Raw genomic sequence first — 19,054 nt, 5'->3', positions numbered from 1 at the left:
GTCAAAACATGGAAAAAAAGGGTATAAGTACCACAGCGCTGACAGCCTGAATAAATACAATAAAGTGCAACTGTAGTGCATACAAAATAAAGTGCAAAATTAATCCCCCCCAAAAAACAAAAATATATTAAAGCATGTAGCCAGTGAAAGCTTAAAAAACACATGCAAATGTGTATAAACTTCTAGTTGGAAGGTTCCTTTCACAGGTGCCTTCCACAGGTGCTGCTAAGCTAGAAATAGTGCAAATCAATATTAAGCACGTGACCAGTGAAAGTCCAAAAAAGATGTACACATAAACATATAGCAGTTCTCATTTGAAAAGTGATGCTGTGCTAAAAAAAATAAAAAAAAATATGAAGCTGTAAACCGGTGCATACGGAATCCACCCCCCCTTATGATTGAACTCACCAGGTCCAATGGACCCCCAAGCAGTACTTCGTTGCGGGTCAGGTAGGCTTAGTATGGTGAGCGGGGTGATGAAAACGTCAACTCCTGGGTGCGATCCTTCCTGGGGTCTTTTCAGGCACAAATCAGTTGATGATGTGATGTCACTGCGGTGCCGCAAGCTGCTTCTGATGCTGCGTTTCTCCCTTCCCACAGGGTGTTATCAAAGACCTTCCCACAGGGTGTTATCAAAGACCAGGTTGTGGTACCATGGTGACATCACGTCCGATGCCGTTCAAATGCAGTTAGGTTGTGAGAGAACCTATTGATTAATGGACTGGTAATTGATGTTCATCCGTTTGCCCTCCACCTTGGAACTTTGTAAAGATTGATTTTATGATTGGAACTATGTAAAGTTTGATTTTAATGAATTAAACAAGACATACTTTACTATGCAGGCTCTTTCTCCATATGTTTGTGCCTGAAAACACCCCAGGAAGGATTGCACCCAGGAGTTGGCGTTTTCATCACCCCGCTCACCATAGTACGCCTAGCTGACCAGCAATTCAGTACTGCTTGGGGGTCCATTGGATCTGGTGAGTTCAACCATAAGGGGGGGGGGGGGGGTCCCGTATGCACCTGTTTACCGCATCATATGTTTTTTTAGCACAGCAGCACTTTTGGAAGGGACTTGGGAAAGGAACTTATCAACTGAGAACTGCTACCCTGTTTCCCCGAAAATAAGACCTAGCGTGATTGTCGGTGATGGCTGCAATATAAGCCATACCCCCCCAAATAAGCCCTAGTTAAAGTCATTGTAGGTCTTATTTTCAGGGTAGGGCTTATTTTCGGGGAAACAGGGTAGGGCTTATTTGGGGGGTAGGGCTTATATTGCAGCCATCACTGACAATCACGCTAGGTCTTATTTTCGGGGAAACAGGGTATATGTTTATGTGCACGTCTTTTTTGGACTTTCACTGGTCACATCAGTGCTGTGTCTTAGCCTAGGCCGACAAGGCCTAGGGCGGCACTTTGCGAGGGGCGGCATCTTCTTTGCCACCCCCCACACGAAAAACCCCTCGACCCATCCCGCTCAGATACAGCCTCCCGCGGGCCTTGCACTCAGCACTGGAAGTATGGGCGGCTTGGGCGCATACTTGGCCGGGGGGGGGGGGAGCGACTGCCCCCCCATAAGACGCACCATGACAGACTGTCAGTGTCACTGCACACAGCTTAACTGGTGGAGGCGGAGCCTAATGCTCCGCCTACCCACCTCCACATGGCATCATTGCATGCTCTCCAGCTTGGGGTGGGGAGTCGGGACGGGTCTCTCTGTAACCAGAGGAGGAGGAGCGAGAGAGAGGAGGACGACGGCGGCGGGAACCCTACAAATAGGGTTACCCGTACAAATTGATGAGAGTGAGTGAATGGATATATACTAAATCTGCCTGGGTATACAAGTTTTTAAATTGGTCCTGACTCCTGGCTCGCTGTTTCAATCCATCTATATAATATAGGTGGTTTGAAACCGGGAGCCAGGAGTCAGGACCAATTTAAAAACTTGTATACCCAGGCAGCTTTAGTAACGCAGCCACTGTGCCCATCAAACACAGCAACTGTGTCCATCAATTGCCACCACTGTGCCCATTAAACGCAGCCACTGTGTCATCAAACGCAGCCACTGTGCCCATCAATTGCCACCACTGTGCCAAACGCAGCCACTGTTCCCATCAAATGCAGCAACTGTGCCATCAAACGCAGCCACTGTGCCCATCAAACGCAGCCACTGTGCCCATTACTTGTCGCCACTGTGCCAAATGCAGCCACTGTGCCCCAAAATTGCTGCCACTGTGCAAACGCAGCCACTGTGCCCATCAAACGCAATCACTGTGCCAACAAATGCAGCCACTGTGCCATCAAACGCAGCCACTGTGTCTATCAAAAACGCAGCCACCGTGCCCGAAAATGCAGCCACTGTGCCTGAAAATGCCGCCACTGTGCCAGAAAATGCAGCCACTGTTCCCATCTAACGCAGCCACTGCGCCCATCAATTGCCACCACTGTGCCCATCAAACACAGCCACTGTTCCCATCAATTGCTGCCACTGTGCCATCAAATGCAACCACTGTGCCATCAAACGCAGCCACTGTGCCCATCAAACGCTGCCACTGTGCCATCAAACACAGCCACTCTGCCATCAAACGCAGCCACTGTGCCAAACGCAGCCACTGTGCCCATCAATTGCCACCACTGTGCCATCAAATGCAGCCACTGTGCCAAAAAAATGCAGCCACTGTGCCAACAAACGCAGCCACTGTGCCCATCAAACGCAGCCACTGTGCCATCAAACACAGCCACTCTGCCATCAAACGCAGCCACTGTGCCAAACGCAGCCACTGTGCCCATCAACAGCCACCACTGTGCCATCAAATGCAGCCACTGTGCCAAAAAAATGCAGCCACTGTGCCAACAAACGCAGCCACTGTGCCCAAACGCAGCCACTGTGCCCATCAAACGCAGCCACTGTGCCATCAAACGCAGCCACTGTGCCATCAAACGCAGCCACTGTGCCATCAAACGCAGCCACTGTGCCAACAAACGCAGCCACTGTGCCCATCAAACGCAGCCACCGTGCCCATCAAACAAAGCCACTGTGCCCATCAAACGCAGCCACTGTGCCAACAAACGCAGCCACTGTGCCAACAAACGCAGCCACTGTGCCATCAAACGCAGCCACTGTGCCAACAAATGCAGCCACTGTGCCAACAAACACAGTCACTGTACCAACAAATGCAGCCACTGTGCCCATCAATTGCTGCCACTGTGCCAAACACAGCCACTGTGCCCATTAATTGCCACCACTGTGCCCATCAATTGCCCCCACTGTGCCCATCAATTGCCCCCACTGTGCCATCAAATGCAGCCACTGTGCCCATCAAACGCAGCCACTGTGCCCATCAAATGCAGCCACTGTTCCCATCAAACGCAGCCACTGTGCCCATCAATGGACACCACTATGCCCCTTTAAAATGCAGCCACTGTGCCCATCAAACGCAGCCACTGTGCCCATCAATTGCCGCCACTGTGTCATCAAATGCAGCCACTGTGCCCATCAATTGCCGCCACTGTGCCCATCAATTGCTGCCACTGTGCCCATCAATTGCTGCCACTGTGCCCATCAATTGCCGCCACTGTGCCAAACGCAGCCACTGTGTCCATCAATTGCCGTCACTGTGCCATCAAACACAGCCACTGTGCCTATCAATTGCCGCGACTGTGCCATCAAACGCAGCCACTGTGCCCATCAATTGCAGCCACTGTGCCCAAACGCAGCCACTGTGCCTATCAATTGCCACGACTGTGCCATCAAACGCAGCCACTGTGCCATCAAACGCAGCCACTGTGCCCATCAATTGCAGCCACTGTGCCCAAACGCAGCCACCGTGTCAACAAACTCAGCCACTGTGCCAATCAATTGCCACCACTGTACAATCAAACGCAGCCACTGTGCCCATCAATTGAAAGAGGAAGGAGTGTGGTTTACAGATGACAGGGCGTGTCTTAAATAGGAAGGGGTGTGGCCTTGACAGGAAAGGTGGGTTGTATTTAAATTAGGGGGTGCATGAGTTTAGTCAGGCCTAGGGCAGCACAAAACCTAAATACACCATTGGGTCACATGCTTAATATTGATTTGCACTATTTCTAGCACAGCAACACCTGTGAAAGAAACCTTCCAACTAGAGGTTTATACATATATGCACGTGTTTTAAAACTTTTTACTGGCTACATGCTTAATATATTTTTGGGGTTTTTTGTTATTAATTTTGCATGCATTACAGCTGCACTTTATTGTATTTATTCAGGCCGTCAGCGCTGTGGTACTTATACCCTTTTTTCCAGGTACCTCACAGGCTCACTGTTGCTAAGAGAGTAGAGTGTGCAGAGACACACACAGCCCACTCTGCGGCACAGCAGAGGGAGAACCCAAGCTCTCTGGTTCTTCGTTCCATCTAGCTAGCTAAGTACCCAGCTACACCAGAAATATCGCAAGTGCTGTTTTCTGCTTTAAACTGAAAATGTTAGATGTTTGGCTGCGCTTGGTTTTCATACTCCTGGGTCATGGTTCCAGGACAAGCATACAGCAAATAAGTCTGTTAAAGTCAATATTTGGTCCAACTTCCATGCGAGTTGATGTCCATAGACCTCAATGTTAAACCCTCAAGTAGCATGCAAATCGTACCTGAATAATATAGACACGATTTCAGCACTACTTTGTAAGCACAAGCTGAGAATGGTTAATGCCAAAGTTGTGGCAAATTTGTACAAAGTAGTACTGCTCCAAAATCGCGGCTGCAAAATCACAGTAAAATCGCGCCACTTTGAAGTCGTATAAGTGTGAAAAGGGCCTTAGGGTTACTTTTACAATGAAGTTCTCTGAGCTGTAGTCCACTAATCCACTATCTTCAAGGCAGTTGTACCGTGAAGAGACTGCAGTTAAAAGACAAGCATTGCCAGGTTTCTGAGTTGAGAGACTGCAAACTGCTGTGTGCTTGGCTGCTACATATACAATCTTCTTTTTTCCTTTGGAAAAGAAGCAACGACAAAAATACCCTCACACCACCTGAAACCCCCATGTCCCATTCACAGATCTGACTTTCCATAGCAGACTTTAATGTCCACCCTACACCGCACACTACTTCTGGATTGCTTTCTTCTGGAGGACCTTGTGCGGAGGGGGGAAATGGAGAGCTTAATGCCCCTTGACCTCCTCCCACCTGGTATAGACCTACTCCACCAATCTGAAACTTTAATGTAATCACAAAGTCTATCTCAGACTGTTCAATATTTCTCTAGGACAACAAAATGATGATGTTCTCCACCCTGCAAAACCTTTGTGTATCTGTTACTGTCAATTTCTGTACAATGCTATTTGATCTACTGATATGTGACCTTTGTTAAAAAATGTTTTCATAAAAAATTATAGTGGAAAATCTGAGCAAACCTACAAAAAATTATTTTGGGTAAAAATACATAAAGTATTGAGATAACAGCAGAGATTTTGACTTGGGCTCATTTTTTAAATATCCCACCCAGTATATGCAATCAAGAGGCCCAGTAATAGTAAAACAGTGTTAATATATTTTGAATCTAGCTCTGCGGCTATTACTATTCTTTCTAATGTGCCAAAGATGGGAAGCTTCTCAAACCGACTCAATGTTCTCACATATACCTACATATAATTTTCTCACACATATATGGCTTCAGCCAGCGCTACTCCAGCTATGCCCCCCTGACATGTTTTGCCCCACCAATCATGGGTTTGCTCACCGGTGCAAATGCACTAGGGGGCATGGCCGGAGCAGCGCTGGCTGAGGCCTTATACCGCAAGAACATCGGGTTGGTTTGAGCAATATCTTATCCTTGGCATGCTTACATTTCTGGATTGGTGCATTTAGATGCTCGCTCTGGCGGGGAGATTCTGAAGCCTCCATTCATTTCAATGGGCTGCCCTATGCATGGAAATCCCACAAAAAAAGTGCATGACCCTTTTTCTTCTGCACCAAAATGCACGGTAGTGCACAAATGTGAACATAGGCTAGGTGTGTGGTAGCTTTAAGTAGATGTAATATCCTTGAGGGCTCTTTTTTACAAATGTGAACATAGCCTAAAAGCTAAACATATAAAAATTAATTGCCATGCAGGAGTAAAAAAAAAAAAAGAGGTTCTTTTCTCAATACTTAGCTTACCTCTAGTGCTGTCCTCCACAGACTTGCTGCTCTACAATGCAGCATTGCTGCACTACTTGGCTGACCCTGAAATTATGTAGGCACCATCAAATGGAAGGCCATTCAGTCACAGCAACCTTTGAAGTAACCAAGGAATCCAGGGAACCCTGGTTAAGAATGAGGGGTCTTGAATGACTCAGGGCTTCTGCCCTTCACTCCCTTTGAATTAATGGGATGGGGATAGGGATGGAGGTATAGGAAAGGTAAGTATGCAAAGCTTGAAAGGGGAGCATTAACCACTTGCCGACCGCCTACCGCAGATGTACTGCGGGAGGTCGGCTCTATTGTGCGGAACAACTTGCCTGTACGTCATTTCATGCAATAGACACTAGGGGGGCACGCGCGCACCACCGAAGGCACAGGGAATGCCAATCAGCGGGTTCGGCTGACCCGATGTCCCCTGGCCACCCGCGATCATTCCCAGTAGAGGCAGATTGCTGTTCTGACAGGGGAGAAGATGGAGATCTTGTGTTCCTGAGCAGGAAGACCGATCTCTGTCTTCACCCAGTCAGAGCAACCCCCACACGGTTAGCAATAATCCCCTAGGGACACACTTAACTCTTTGATCGCCCCTGGCGTTAACCCCTTCCCTGCCAGTACAGTAACAGTGCACATTTTTAGCACTGATCACTGAAATAATGACTTTACAATATTTTCATAATGGGGTTAAAAATTCACAAAACTGTTAGGAAAACCAAAGCACATCATTTCTGCATTTTCTCTAAAAATAATATAACATAACATCTATTTTTCTATTACAAGGCTACACATCTGGAACTGGAGGGCCCCACAGGGCACCAGCGGCTAGAACAGCCATCCCTATCAGTAAATTAGTAACTTGTTTATGTTGGCTATGGATGTATATCCTCACAGCTGGAGCTACACACAGTGAGAGCCTGTGTACGCTGTGAGCAGCTACAAGAAAGCATCAGGTAATTCAGGTAACAAGGAATTTGAATGAGATAACAATGCCTTGATCCCAATATGCCTGGAGGTTATTGATGGCTTTATGTCAACTGAATGTGAATGTTGTGATGACTTATTTACATCGGTGACGGAACACCCTCCATTCATTGGGGACTCTAGCAACAATTAATTGGCTATTGACGCCACGTAACTATATTCAGTTTAAGTTTATGTATAACGTGACTGGCCATACAGACTTGTTTACATCAGCAGTTGTATTGTACCATGGCCACTTGTGTGAGCGCTGGCTGGAGCAGTGCAGATGAGCTATTCACAGCGCATTCCACTAGCGGGGATCTGAGATCTTTAGTGGGACTGCGACATTGCGGCGGACAAATCTGACCCCACTTTTTGGGGACCAGTGACATTATTACATTGATCAGTGCTAAAAATGTGCTGATCAATGTAAAAATTACACTGGTGGGGAAGGGGTTAACACTAGGGGGCGATCAAGGGGTTAAATGTGTTCCCTGGGTGTGTTCTAACTGTGGGGGGGGGCTACCAGGGACATGACAGAGATCACTGTTCCCGATCACTGGGAACAGAAGATCCCTGACACGTAATCTGGCAGAATGGGGAATCGCCTTGTTTACATAGGCAGTTCCTCATTCTACCTCTGTACACTGTGATTGCGGGCACGCTCTCACTGCGGGCACATGCCACGGGTGGCGCCCTCCTGCTATCTCCTATGCAAAGATCGACGTACACATACAGTGGTTTGCACTGGAGAGCCGACTTGCTGCAGTATAATGATGGCCGCTGGACGGGAAGCCAATCACCACTGTGCTTTTTATTTTTTGCTAAACAAATGAAAAAAGAGCAACATTAAAAAAAAAAAAAAAAGGTTTTTCTTTGGTTCTGTTACAAAATTTTGTAAATAAGTAATTTTTCTCCTTCACTGATGTGCGCTAATGAGGCTGCACTGATGAGGAGGCATTAAAACAGAACTTCAGTCATTTTTTTCATCTTTCCATCTAGTAAATCTTCTGCCCTTGTTGTTTTAACTTTGGATAGTAAAACAGTTTTTTTCTGCCAGTAAATACCTTATACAGCCCACTTCCTGTTTTGTCTGGTAAAAATCCTAAGCTTATGACATTGTGCACAGCTCTCTCTCACTCTTGAGAGAGTTTGCCAGGAAGGGAGGGGGGATGAGCCATAAGAGGGCCAATGAGAGCTGCAGAGCTGGAGGTGTGCCTCTGTGTAAATCCAGGAAGTGAACAGGCAGCCGCGTCAACTGCCCACAGTTAAAATGATTGCAGCCAGACTCAGTGGAGGGAGATTTCTGCAGCATATTTGGCAAGTACAGAATCACAGTATATATAAAATAATATGCAAAGTGGTTGGAGGGAAGCTTCAGAATGGCAAAGATGTTTTTATTACAAATTATGTGAGCAGACGGCAGTTCCTCTTTAAAATGCAGCACTGATAGGCGGCACTGATGGGCAGCCTTTATGGGCACTGATAGGCGGCAATGATGGGCGCTGATAAGCGGCACTGATGAGGAAGCATTGACATTCATCATTGGTGGGCACTGGCAGGCATTACTGATGGGGCTGCACTAATTATCAGCGTAGAGCCCCCCTGTCAAATCAAAAATATGGACTATGGACTATGAAAATATGGAGGCACATACTGTAGTGTACACATCAAGTCAAATAATACAGTGATACCTCGGTTTGCGAGTAACGTGGTATATGAGAGTTTCACAAGACAAAATATATTTTTTTTAAAATCCGGACTTGATTTGCGAGCTCTGTCTCACAAGACAAGCAGGACTCAAGCCGCTGGTGTATATATTACCATATGTGGCCCGAGGTCCAGGGGGGCTGGTGGCTCCCAGCGCTTCCTGGTGAACTCGGAGACACTCCCAGCTGGGTGGGGCGGGCATAACATGCATTGGAGCAGCCGAAAGTGTCAACAATTCCCGAGTGTCTCCAAGCGCCACCAGCGCCCCCGCACCTCTGGCCATATACAGTACTGCATACACCAGCAGGGGTTGTGGAACGAATCATCTGAGTTTTCATTATTTCTTATGGGGAAATTTGCTTTGATATACAAGTGCTTTCGATTACAAGCATGCTTCTGGAACAAATTTTGCTCGTAATCCAATTAATCCAAGGTATTACTGTATTATAAAACAAAAACCTTTTTATTACTAACAATGTCCTAAAAACCTTGTAAAATCAGTTAAAAAGCAAATAACTTACTCTGTTCCCTGCTGTCCCCTCCAGTGGTGAATGTGCCCCCGCACAGGGATTGATGCCGCAATCTGTCTATAGGTCTCCCATCTGATCCCAAGAATGAACGCATAAATATTTGTACTCTATATTTAGTGTTATATCATCTGTATTAATTAGTTTTATGTATATATAATACTTTATATTCACAAGATTTATTTCCTCTTTAAATAGACGCACTAGCTCCTGAGGAAGGGACTAAGTCGCGAAACATGTAGAGCTACCTTTGGTGGAAAGTGGAACCCCAGCACATGGAGGAGTTGGAAACAGTTGGTGTAACATCTAGCCATGTACACAGCTTCCATGTGGGGGATATTTAGGGGATCACACCATGCCTGAGATATGGAGTGCATAGTGTTCTTCATGGATTTTTTTTAATCAATTGATAATTGTGTAAGGATTTATGACATATTATAAAAAAAAAATATTTTTTATTGTTAATAATTATTTGAATCAATGTGTATGTGCTTCCAAACGACGAAAAGAAAAATATACTGGAACATCGTCAGTACTGTAATTAACACACATGTCCTCTCGTTAACACATAAAATTGGGGCTTGTAAACTCACAATAATGTTGTTAAAGAATAAGAAGGAAAGGAAAGGAAAAGGAATAGAGAAAGGAAAAAACAGTATGTTCTAGCTTCTGCTTTTGCCCAGTTCAAAAACCCACCACCATCAAGAGGAAGATTTCATATATAGAATCCAAGAATTCCAGACCTCCTCAAACTTTGATTGTGTATCTTTTAGAACAGGGGCCATTTTTCATTAAACATTATCCAGGTTAATTTGTGCTTCATCGAAGAGAGATCCACAACAGGACTCTTCCAGGCTGCATCTATTGCTATTTTAGCCGCCAAAAGCAGAAAATATATTAGTGTTTGAGTTTGTGTGGAAATATTGTCAACAGGTTCATTTAGGAAGGCAACCCTAGCGCTCTTGGTGATATTCACCATAATACGGAACATATCAGGGAATGTTTTAAAAAAGGCCTGGATTCTTTCCTAAATGCTCAAAATTGACACTAATATTTATAGGTAAAGTTGGTCCAGGGAATATCCAATTGCCTCTTGGGGGAGAAGGATGGAATTTATTCCCCTGCTGGAGCAAATTGTATCATGCTTTATTGTTTTTTTTTTTGTCTTCCTCTGAATCAACTGTGGGGTTTAGGTCTGGAGACATGCTTGGCCAGTCCATCACCTTTACCCTCAGCTTCTTTAGCAAGTCATTGGTCGTCTTGGAGGTGTGTTTTGGGTCATTATCATGTTGGAATACTGCCCTGCGGCCCAGTCTCGGAAGGGAGGGGGTCATGCTCTGCTTCAGTATGTCACAGTACATGTTGGCATTCATGGTTCCCTCAATGACCTGTAGCTCCCCAGTGCCAGCAGCACTCATGCAGCACCAGACTATGACACTCACCACAAGCTTGAATGTAGGTAAGACAAATTTGTCTTTGTACTCCTCACCTGGTTGCCACCACACACGTTTGACACCATCTGAATCAAATAAGTTTATCTTGGTCTCATCAGACCACAGGACATGGTTCCAGTAATCCATGTCCTTAGTCTGTATGCCTTCAGCAAACTGTTTGCAGGCTTTCTTGTGCATCATCTTTAGAAGAGGCTTCCTTCTGGGACGACAGGCATGCAGACCAATTTGATGCAGTGTGCGGCATATGGTCTGAGCACTGACAGGCTGATACGTCTATTTCCCAAAGACAACCTCTGGATATGCTGAGCATGTGTACTCAACTTTGGTCGACATCTGAGTAGAATCTGTCCTGTTAAATCATTATATGGTTTTGGCCAACATGCTGCAGCTCAATTTCAGGGTCTTGGCAATCTTCTTATAGCCTAGGCCATCTTTATGTAGATCAACAATTCTTTTTTTCAGATCCTCAGAGAGTTCTTTGCCATGAGGTGCCATGTTGAACTTCCAGTGACCAGTATGAGAGAGTGAGAGCGATAACACCAAATTTAACACACCTGCTCCCCTTTCACACCTGAGACCTTGTAACACTAATGCCCCGTACACACGGTCAGATTTTCCGATGGAAAATGTCCGATCGGAGCGTGTTGTCGGAAATTCCGACCGTGTGTGGGCTCCATCTGACATTTTCCATCGGATTTTCCGACACACAAAGTTGGAGAGCAGGAGATAAAATTTTCCGACAACAAAATCCGATCGCGTCAATTCCGACCGTGTGTGGCCGGTACTGACGCACAAAGTGCCACGCACGCTCAGAAGAAATTCCAAGACGGAACAGCTCGTTCTGGTAAACTTAGCATTCGCAATGGATACAGCACTTTCGTCACGCTGCAATGTTAAAAATGGTTTAATACAGCGCACTCTCTTCTTCTTTATAATGTGACAAGAATTAAGTAGTTTTGCTGCTCATATTCACACACACTTCTCACAAAGTTTTATTTTTGCTTTTTTATTGGGATTCCCTGAATATATTGTTATTAGTTGTCACATCTGACAGAATTTTTTTTTTTTTATTTCATTTTTTTGGGGATTTTAAGCCTTTTTTTTAATTTAATGTTTGTATTTTTTCCAAGGCTGATCTTTGTTCAATGTTATTTTTATTTTTACTCCAGAATATTTTTGTGTGTGTTTTGTGTGTCAAGTTACCCCAACACCATTGATATCTTTTATTATTTAATCTCAAGGAGATTGTTTGGTGTCCCTTGTTCATTTCACATTGTATATTTGAAATGTACCTGAATCCTCACAAAAAGACTGTCTTTTTTGAAGTAAAACACATAGGAGAGTATAATTCAAAACAAAAATCCTTTATTAAGGGATCAGAACCAAACAAAGAGGAAGGCAACACTGGATCAACACGAGAAATTAGCGAAGCCTGGGACCCCCACGGCAGACATCAATTCTTGAACATCAAAATTGGTGGCCTGAGGAGTCCATATGTAAGGGAGGGCAGTCTGGTCCAGAATTTGCAGAGATCCGGATAGCAGCAGATGACATGTGTGTCCCCAGGCTGTGGTACCACAAGAGGCTGCATTTTTTGGCCGACCAGACTGGATCCAGGGTCCTCACTTTCTGGTCTTCCTTTCATGCTTCCTTCCCGGCTGTGGCTGTGCTGTTGGAGATGTGGCAGGAGGAGGAGTAGGACCTGGAGGAGGACTGGGAGGACCTGGAGGAGAGGGAGGACGAGGAGGAGGACCTGCAGGAGGAGGAGGAACATCGCAAAGGTGTGTCTGAGCTGTCATTTGGCCCCTCATACCTTTGTTAAGAGCCTCCAATATGAGCGCCTCACACATGACTTGTTGGCCCTCCTCCATCCTCTGCATTTTATATGCAATGACGGCAGCAATGTCCTCCTCCACGGTCTGTCGTGCTCCCAGGACCTCTGTAGCCCTCCAAAAGAGTCCTCTGGTAGCCTCCTCTAGGGCACTCCTCCTACTGCCACTTTCTCTTTTCAGGGAGGGTGGAGGGACCTGCAGATCAGCCAGCCGGCTCGGCCCGGCCACCTCCTGGCTGAGACTTCCCTGTGTATGAAAAAGGGACATGGTTTTAGTTTTTGCATCATCAATCACAATCATAAATTAGTGCTCCAAACAAACATCTAGTTAACATCATTGATTGGACAAGCAGAAATATTTAGAGGAATGCTATACCTGGCTCAATCTGGGCTCCTCTACATGTTGCCTGGAAGGCCCAGGTTGGGCATCAGAAGCCTCAGCCGGGGGGGAAGGAAGCGTGGAAGGAAGACTGGAGAGTGATGACCTGGGTTCAGTCTGGACTGCCAGAAAATGCAGCCTGTCATAGTACCACATCCTGGGGACATAGATGTCATCTGCTGCTCCGGATCTCTGCAAATCCTGGACTTTCTTGCGCTCCCTTAGATATGTGCTCCTCAGGCCACCAATTAAGATCTTTAAATAGGTGATAGCTGCCGTGGGGATCACCTGCTTCACAATTTCACACAATTGCACCAGTGCTGCCTTCCTCTTTGCTTGGTTCTTGTAATGGGGGTGGTTAATCTCCCACAGACAGGGCAGCTCCCTTAACATATCTACGAATACTGACATGAAGTCATTGTCTTTCAGTAGCATATCCATGTTCACTGCAAGACACAACACAAGACAAAGCCTAATGTCAGACAAAACTCTCCTAATCTTGTTACAATATAGGCCTCAATGTAGAAGCAGTATAGGCACAAGTTTGTCTCTTACCTTCGTTCTTACGATCGGCGCGTCCAATGCTCCTTCCTCTGCTCACAGATCGTACGTAATACGCACGCGTGTTACGCTTTATACACACTGCGCATGCGTGTAACTCCGCCCGCCCCTGACGTTCTTTTTAGTCTATTCCCCGCCCCTTTTCGTTCAGCGCAGTGGGGGAAGAGCACATGGCGGAGTCACAGCAGGTGCGTGATAATTGCAGGAACGAGGAGAAGGAGGAGGAAAGCCCGGATCCGGACACGTCCCGATCCAGAAGGAGACGTTTTAAGGCCACAAATATGTCCTTTGGGGAGATGTTGGAGATGGTCGACATCATGAAGAAGTCCGACTATGACGGAAAGTATGGGCCTTACCCCAACCCCAACATCAGAAAGGCAAAGATCATGGCGAAAGTGGTCAAAAGCCTTCACAAGAATTTCGGGGTACGACGATCGAAAGATCAGCTCAGGAAGCGGTGGTCGGACCTGAAGTTAAGAGAGCCAGAGCAGTACCGAAAGATCCGGAGAGTGCTGCAAAAAAGTAAGTAGTTGTGCTGTGTTCCTATTCTTTTTGTCTTTATTACGTTCGTGCTGCTCCATGTGCTTTTCTTTAATTGTAACGTTTAAAAGGGCAACTTTAATGTTCATGGGCCCATTAATCGTTCGTATCAAACATTTTTCTTTCGGCCTCTAAAACACCATTGTTTAGGCCATATGCATTTTCCCACATTTTTTTGGGCCTACTTGGATGCCAAATATTTGTTTGTGTAGATGGGTTTGTTACTCGAATGAAATGCAAACTAGATTGTGTGTAAGGAGAGGACACTGAGCAGCTGTTTTCACATCTGGACACTGGAGCACTAGTGTGGGACACAAGAACACCATTTTTATTAGGGGGCCACACAGGTGCTCCAGTGTATACTATAGGGGGGGCTACATCTGTGAAGCTTGTACCAAACAGGTAAAGTATTGCAGCCTGACAAAGGCCTATAAAAAAAATACATCTTGGAACTCTGCCAAAATAGACAATTGTACCCCACTTCCAAGCAATGTTTCCTATTTCTAGTTCTGCCATCAAATATCTGTGTGCTAATTATACCATTTTTGTTTTACATAGGGGAGAAAAGACTCGGAGGACACCCCTCATCCGAGGAGACCACAGACCCCCCACCTCTGGAAGAAGGGGAACTAACACCAACCCAAGAAGAGCAGGAGGAAGAAGAAGATGTGGTGGAGATTGGCACCACAACAGGTGAGTGTCTGCGACCACTGGCTCAGGTAAGAGATGGATGGTGGCAGATTTTTGATACCTGTTTTTGTTTTCTCTCTCTCTTTTTAGGTGATCGTGATGTGAGGGATCCAGAACGTTTCACATCAGAAAGTGCCCAGATCCTGATCGGGGAGATCATGGGGTGTAATGTAGAACTGCAAAACATACAGCAAAAAATCAATGATGTGATTAAAAAAAATAATAACATCATTGATGTTTTGGGGCAAATTTAAAACCCTACAAAATCATTTTTTGGATTGTGGTCCAATCTTTTAAAACTTTTTGCAATGTTTTGAAAAGCCAAATTTGGAGGATGCACACAGTGTGTCAACATGTGCTATCTGCCATCACGGGAGATCAATGGACGCGTTTTGGGGGTGCAACCCCTTCCTCAATTATAAAGTAGCGTTGAGGAAGGGCTTGCTCCCCCAAAACACGTCCCTTGATCCCCCCTGATGGCAGATAGCACATGTTGACATTCGTAAATTGGTGTGCATCTTCCAAATTTGGCTTTTCCAGGGGTGATTTCCCCCCATCTGAACGCTATATCAAACCCAGTTCCTAAATACTGATGTCTGATATAGCCTTCAGGTTTTACCTAATGTGAACTTTGTAAGTTCAAGTTTTTTGGCTTTCTTGTTGGTTTTACACAGGCCTGTTTTATCTGAAATGGACATTTCAATTTTTGATAATGCTACTGCAAAAATTGTTATACAACAAACATGTTGGTTTGTTTTAAAAACCTTTGGTAAATGCACATGTGATTGTGCAGGTATAAAAAAGTTGGTTACTCAAGAATGTGTGGATTATTGTCTCAACACTACAACACTTTTGGGGTGATGTAATTGCTGTTTTCAGGAAAAATGGGGGTTATTTCCTAAGGGCAAATCCTCTTTGCACTACAAGTGCAGTTTTAGTGCAGTTGCAAGTGCACTTGTAGTGAAATGTGTTTTTGCATTTAGGAAATAACAGCCAACAGTGCTTTGTATAATAAGGTTACACAATCACAACATTTTCTGGACTCAACACATTTCTGTCAGGGTCAGCTAAAACAAATACAAGCAGTAAATGTCCACAAAGAATTTCTTTTTTTTTTTATTATAAAAAGGCTTCACAGATTGTCTGGCATATTGATAGCCCCCCTACCTGCAAAGAACTCCAGGTAGCGTAACCGGACATCACGGGCACTCAGGGAGGGCAAGCCAGGACGGCCACTTTCAAGCGCTGTCAGTGTGGTTTGATGTATGATTCCGGCCTCAGGCCCAACTGAGCCAGCATAGTTGGCCGAATGTTTCCTTAAAAAGTTATGGAGAACACAGCACGCCAGTATAATATGGTTGAGTTTATACTCCGCCATATGGATGGGTGTCAGAAATAGTCGGAACCGGCTGGCCAGGATTCCAAATGTGTTCTCCACCACTCTTTGGGCTCTGGCCAGCCGGTAATTAAAAACCCTCTGTTCTGGGATGAGGGTCCTCATTGGGAATGGCCGCATCAGGTGGTCCCCCAGTGCAAACGCTTCATCAGCAACGAACACAAATGGGAGTCCTTCCACATTGTCCTCTGGAGCTGGCAAGTCCAAGCTGCCATTCTGGAGGCACCTGTAGAACTCCGTCTGGGCGATGACTCCACCATCGGACATCCGGCCATTCTTCCCCACGTCCACATACAAGAAGTCGTAATTAGCCGACACCATCACTATACTATTAAACCCCTTGTAATTATAATAGTATGACCCCGAGTTGGGTGGTGGGACGATGTGGACGTGTTTCCCATCAATTGCCCCTCCGCAGTTAGGAAAGTCCCACCGCTGGGCAAAGTGGGAGGCCACAGTCTGCCATTCCTGTGGCGTGGAAGGAAACTGTTGAGGAAAAAACAATAAACATTACTATTTTTACTCTGAAACATGGCAAGCAGATTAGACACAAACATTATGGGGCAACCTCCAGATAGCATTTAGTAAGGGGAATTTAACAAGGCCAAAGTATAAGGTACACCTATCATATTCCCCCTCCCCCCCTCTCATGGGCCATTTTTAACATTATAGGGGGTGTGTGGAAATCTTGGACAAGTAACCCTCTTCACGTCATTGAGAGATGAATGCCTAAATAATGGGTATTACTTTGAACAGACCCTCCTTAGTTACACTATTGGCAGCCCACTGGACAGGTAAGAAGTGTCATAATACAAAGATATAAATACACATTGTACACATTTGAGGACATTTGGACATTCTGCTATTACCTATCAAGATAATAATAGGATCCAAAAAATTTAAACTGTACCATTTGAAAGTATACAGGCAGGCCCTTGCACTACATGCTTTGGGGAATTCATCCATAAATCTGAGCACTAAAGAGGTGGGTATAGTGTGTATGGGTTTGGCAAAGTCAGCAGATAGATGATTGAGGATAGAGAATTGGGATCAGCTGACTTAGCAGTTGGGGGAGGGAGGGTTACTAAAAATTATTTGGGGACACCACAAAAAAAAAGCCTCTGGCACTCTGCCTGAATTTAAATCAAAAATAACATTTCCAAACATTTTAGGGGGTGTTTGGGGTAAAGCACTACTATGGAGCTGATAAAATACATTGTTAAGTGACTACATGAGGTGAATATAGGGCAGGAGACACCATGCTGGGGAGGTTAGTGAAGGGCAAATATGTATGAAGGACCTAAAATAATAATTACATAAAAATCCAGCATGCATGAGAACAAAGGGGACATTCACAGCATATTACAATCATGGTAATTAGGGAATGAGGAAAGAAATACAATATATTAGCAAACATTCAATACAATAAAATGTGATATTAAAGGATAAAAATCTTACCTTCATATACTCCTTCTGTAGGACCTGGATGATGGCAGAACAGGTCTCTGGGATATTGATCCCCAGAGCCTGGGGGGAGATGCCTGTCGAGAACTTCAAGTCCTGTAGGCTTCTCCCTGTGGCCAAATACCGCAGGGTAGCGACCAACCTCTGCTCCGGAGTGATGGCTTGCCTCATGCAGGTATCCTGCCTGCTGATATAGGGGGTCAGCGAAGCCAACAAACGGTGAAACACGGGGTCCGTCATCCTGAGAAAGTTCCTGAAATCATCAGGATTATTCTCACGGATCTCACGGAGCAAAGGCATATGAGAGAACTGGTCACACTAAAGCAGCCAATTCTTGGTCCATGAACTCCTCCCCACCCTGTTCATGGACTGGACTTGTGTCAACGTCAGGACCCCAACACCAAGCCCCCGCACAGCACGAACTCTACGAGGAGTACGCATACGAAACATGGCTAGAAAACGGTCGGCTGCTCAGAACGAAGTAACAGAACGCACTGAAAAACAGCAAGGCCTGTGAAGAGCGACCTGAAAACCAGTAACGAACGAACAAGAATACAATGACTACTTAAAGTCACGCGGAACTTGCTGCACGCACTGAAGAGCAGATACAAACCCACAAGCACAAACTGAATGGCAGAAAACGATCTGAAAGCCACGAGTTTGAAAAAGCGCGAATCGTCTCTCACCAAACTTTTACTAACACGAGATTAGCAAAAGGAGCCCAAAGGGTGCCGCGCTTGGTTCTGAACCGGCCTTTTCTAGTCTCGTCGTACGTGGTGTACGTGACCGCGTGGTTGGCGATCGGAAATTCCGACAACTTTGTGCGACCGTGTGTAGACAAAAAAAGTTTGAGCCAACATCCTAGGATTTTGTTGTCGGAATGTCCGAACAAAGTCCGACCGTGTGTACGCCCTATAACAAGTCACATGACACCAGGGAAGGAAAATGGCTATTTGGGCCCAATTTCAACAATTTCACTTAGGGGTGTACTCACTTTTGTTGCCAGCGGTTTAGACAATAATGGCTGTGTGTTAAGTTATTTTGAGGGGATAGCAAATTTACACTGTTATACAAGCTGTACACTCACTACTTTACATTGTAGCAAAGTGTAATTTCTTCAGTGTTGTCACATGAAAAGATATAATAAAATATTTACAAAAATGTGAGGGGTGTACTCACTTTTGTGAGATACTGTATGTGCGGCTGCGGTTTGCAGTCCGAAGTCCGGGGCGTTCCTGTTCACCACTTCAGGTGTGATTCTGATGAGAATATTTGCCTGAATTTGCACCTGAACCGGACCTAAAAACGCATAGGACCCATTTTAAAACCACAGTCACCAATCAATTGAGAGCCGGTTACATTCACATGTCATGCGAATTGGATGCAGTTT

This window comes from Aquarana catesbeiana, linkage group LG08 (genome assembly GCF_042186555.1).
Source record: "Aquarana catesbeiana isolate 2022-GZ linkage group LG08, ASM4218655v1, whole genome shotgun sequence".
NCBI classification, from domain to species: Eukaryota; Metazoa; Chordata; class Amphibia; order Anura; family Ranidae; genus Aquarana; species Aquarana catesbeiana.
The sequence above is the reverse complement of the archived record's forward strand: the minus strand, read 5'-3'. Positions refer to the sequence as shown.